Source organism: Meles meles, chromosome 10, assembly GCF_922984935.1.
Source record: "Meles meles chromosome 10, mMelMel3.1 paternal haplotype, whole genome shotgun sequence".
In the NCBI taxonomy this organism is placed as follows: domain Eukaryota; kingdom Metazoa; phylum Chordata; class Mammalia; order Carnivora; family Mustelidae; genus Meles; species Meles meles.
In genome coordinates this window covers 65,909,686-65,914,272 of record NC_060075.1, presented here as the reverse complement: position 1 = coordinate 65,914,272, position 4,587 = coordinate 65,909,686, and the positions used below count along the sequence as shown (strand labels likewise).

At 33.4% G+C, this 4,587-nt stretch overlaps 1 pseudogene; it reads left to right on the top strand.

The window, feature by feature from the left end:
• Nucleotides 1-2,532: 2,532 nt before the first annotated feature.
• LOC123952329 lies at nucleotides 2,533-2,720 on the top strand (annotated as a pseudogene).
• Nucleotides 2,721-4,587: the final 1,867 nt, after the last annotated feature.

Here is a 4,587-nt window from a genome sequence, read left to right as displayed (position 1 = left end):
CATATACTCCTTCTTGAAAAATTAATTTTTCTTTCTGATGAACCACAGAAGTAAGTTTGTGAGAACTATGACAATACTTAAAACATTATATCATATATTCTTGTCTAGGTTTCTACCTCTGTAAGATCCTAAAGGCAAAATAAAACATTTAATTCTTTGCTGATTCAACACCACCTAAAAAAATGCCAAGGATACAGTCATAGCAATTATGTATTTTGGTTTTGTAGACCAATTTATATTCCCAAAATGATCTCATTATTCCCATAAATCTTCAGACTATTGCAGAAATGCAAACATTTGCTCATCCAGTAATACGTCTCCCAAATTGACTCTGATATATGTATTGACTCATAATATTAATTTTTAGAAAACATACCTCAATTTTGGTTGAGTAAATATAATTGTCATGCACATAGTATACGCAACAGCGACATTTCTAAGTGTTACTGAATGAATGGGAAATTGACTATCAAAGTACTTCCTTGACCCTGATTTCCCTTAAGTTACCCTTCTCTAAGCTTTAATTAATAAATATACTTCTTGAAATTGTACTTTATACAATGTTGCTTCAACTGTCCCACTGTTTATTTATTCTTTGAGTTGTTGTAATTTGGTGCCTACCCTGACTATTCTACTGAAACCATTTTCCTGTAGGTCGGCCATAACTTGTCAAGCACTGTCATCATTAAACACCTTTAAATATTTGATCATATTATGGAAATTTTTTCTTTTAATTTTTGTGATGCATCTTCAAAGATCTTTCCATTTTTCTGACATATTCTTTTCCTCTTGTCTTACTAATATTCTTCCTTTTCCTCCCTGTACCTTTATTCCAACTGTTCAGTACTGAAGGTGTTATTTTCTTTTTACTTCTATCTCTACTTAAGTTTATGTCTCTCAAGGAATTTGTACATTCCATCCAAGTTGTCAAATCTATTGGCAAAAAGGTATGCATGATATTTTCTTACTATCTTTTTACTGTATTATGTTTCCTCTCTCATTTCTGATGTTGATAATATTTATTTTCTCTCTCTTTTTTATTTTTTACTGGCTAAAATTCCGGCTAGAAGTTCTCTCAACTAATGAGAGAACTTGTTGTGGGTTAAATATCACTGTTTCCCCATTCTCAGTGAGACAGTACTGAAGCATGTTCTAAATAGTGACTCAGCTTCCTTCACAAAATGAGGCCCAGTCCTCCTAGTGCATGCTTTATTGGCCTTTCAATCTTCTCTGTTTTACTTTTTCTACTATCTCACTTGTATCATGATTGGCTTCTAAGAAACTCAAAATAAGAGAAAGTTCAAAACCAATATCAATTCAGGTATTAAATATTACTCAGTGAAAATGGGGGGAAAATATCATCCTCCAAAAATAACCAAAACCATTTTACTTATACAGTCCTTACCATGTTATGTACAGAAAGGCTTAAGGATGACAAAGTCCTTTTCCCTAAGAATAATCTCTTTGTCCTATTTGAAAAAAGAGTTATTAGGCAATAATAATAGGACTATTTTAGGCTTACAGACTTGGATTCTGTTAGGCATTAAAGTGTGGGAACTAATGATCTTGCTTAAAAAGTACTAACTCCAGTGAGATTAACTTATCTCTAGAATGGAGATATATATATATATATATATATATATATATATATATATATATATATTTAGATTTATTGATATATTGTTCAGAGAGAGAGTTGGGGTTCAAGGCAGAGGGAGAGGAAGACTCTCCAGCAGACTTCCTCTGAGCAAGGAACTAGATGCAGGCCTTGATCCCATGAAGCCAAGATCATGACCTGAGCCAAAATCAAAAGTTGGACACACAACCATCTGTGCTACCCAGGCGCCATATCTAGGTCATATATTTTCTAAGTTTGATATATGGAATTTAATTATTATGTAATTTACAGTGTTTTAATCCTTGGTTCTTTCATTTTACTTTTGAGAACACTGTGGCCCAGAGAACTTTTATAACTCATCCATATTTAGTTGTAACCCACCCATAAATGACATAAAACATTGGGAATACAACTAGGAATGGGATTCATAAATTCTAATTTACAAGTCAAATCATTCCTACATTATACAGTATTTCTCTTATAGTGATCAAGATAGTTCAGTATTTTATATCACCCAGAGAACAGATCCACATGTAGTTTACTCTGAGACCAGGAGAATTTACACATAGGTTAGTTACATGTATACAGCACAATGGTAAAAGCTAGGAATATTTTTGTAAGGTCAAAAGAATAACCCCACGTTAGTAGACATGGTGAGTTGGTTCCTCTAAGTCTCTTGTTCTTCAGGTTTTTTTTTTTTTTTTTCCTGCTCAAGGAAATGTAAATTTCAGAATTTAAAGCACATCATGATTAAATGGATGAGATTAGGGAAAAGTGAATCAAATGATTGGGCAGCAAGGTGAGAAAAGTTTATTTGTATAAAACAATACCAAATGTCATAACAATTGTTGGAGAAACCATGTTGTGGTTCTTTGGGGAAACAGACATAAAACTAATTTTAAAAATAACCAATGAGCTTTGCGCAGTGGCAGTATCGTAGCCAATGAGGTTTATCCGAGGCGCGATTATTGCTAATTAAAAATAACCAATGAGATATTTTCATTTTTCATTATGTGTAATGCTAACTCCCTAAGGATATTGACCTCTACCAACTTCTGATTTTTTATTATGATGTTGGGGGGAAAAAAAGACTTCAATAAGTTCTATATTTACAGGTGACTGTAGCTTACTATTAAAATAATTAAATTAATATTTATTTAAATTTTGCTTATAAATTGTGGAAATTTATATTTTGCTTCATTCTATATTTAATTTTATTTTTTGGAGGGACAATGTTAGCTTTAAATTTAGCTCCAAAATAATTTTATAGTTTATAAGAATTATTTATATGTTTTGCTCTGATATGTTCTTAGTCATCAAAGATAAATCTCAAGAGGAAAAAAAAATACACAGTTATACAACAGAGTAAGCTGTTCACTTTTACTGTAGCCTGCTTTATTTACAGGAGAAACTCAACTTTTCTTCCCTCAGAATGCATTCAGAATTAAACAAAGCAGCTTAAAAGAACAAATTCATCTCCATAAACTGTGGTTTATAAGCAAGTCACAATCATCTATTCAGATGTTGTTGTATTTTTTAAATAAGCAAGGAGGGCAAGAATATAACCATGTGAATTTGCTACTGTTGCAGATTAAAATTCTAGACCAAATGCATGAAGCAAGGGGTAAACAGCTGATTTCTGCTACTTACAGAAGATTTAATGGGATCATTCAATTCTGAATTTCTAAGGAAGAATGTATCCAATTGGCATTTGCTTATGTTTTGGAGACATTTCAAAATGTATAATATTTTAAATATTCAAAGTAAGTATGGGTTTTAAGTATACATATACATACATGTATACGCATATATAAATAATACTTATTTTTTTAGCCCTTCTACTAAAACCAAATTGAAACATTGACAATCAAATAGTAATGGGGACACCAGATTCCTGAGTTTTCAGTCTCTAGATACAATTGTCCATTAAAATGCTTCAGGGCTCCTTGGAAGAAAAGTACCATATTACAATGAAATAATAGTAAAATAAATTCTGAGATGAAAAATGTGCAGGATGAATCTGGGACATTTAGTTGTCACCAGAAGGAAAGAAAGCTACCAAAGACTAATAGCACTTTACCAAAAAAACACAAAAGCCAATGTGAAGAAAAGACTCTCGTGGACCAATGATGAGACAATTTGATCATCAAAAAGAACAATGAATACAATTAATTTTCAAACCATTTATATATAAAATTAATACATTTGATTATTCCAAAAATTAAAAAAATGGAAAAAAAGAACACTTTTGTTTGGTTACCGTTGTAAGTAACTAGGTCTCCAAGTCCTCTCTCTGGAAATCATCAATTAAAAGGAAAATTTAGGGGCACCTGGGTGGCTCAGTGGGTTAAGGCTCTGCCTTTGGCTCAGGTCATGATCCTGGGGTTCTGGGATCGAGCCCCGCATCGGGCTCTCTGCTCAGCAGGGAGCCTGCTTCCTCCTCTCTCTCTCTGCCTGCCTCTCTGCCTACTTGTGATCCTCTCTCTGTCAAATAAATAAATAAAATCTTAAAAAAAAAAAAAAAGGAAAATTTAATGGGGGTACCTGGGTGGCTTGGTCTTTTAAGCAACCAACTCTTGATTTTGGCTCAGGTCATAATCTCAGGGTTTGAGAGCCTGCATGGGGCTCTGCTCTGGGTGGAGCCTGTTTAAGATTTTCTCTCTCTCCCTCTGCAGTACCCCCACTCCGGCCTAAAACAAAACAAAAAATGAAAAGGAAATTTAATCTTTCATCTTTCAGTTTTCTCTATGAACTCCATTTCAATGTAGCCAAATAGTCCCAGTTGACAGGTATGTAATCTGAGGAATTGAATCCAAAGTGAAAATTTAGGACTCCTTGTTCAAAACCTGAGATTTCAAGCTAGCATCTTCAGTGAATTAAACGGAACATGGGATCCTTCAGAACATGGGGTTCTCTGTGACCTTAGGCTGCATGTCCATAAAGCCAGCTCTGCTAGTTGATTAAAAAAA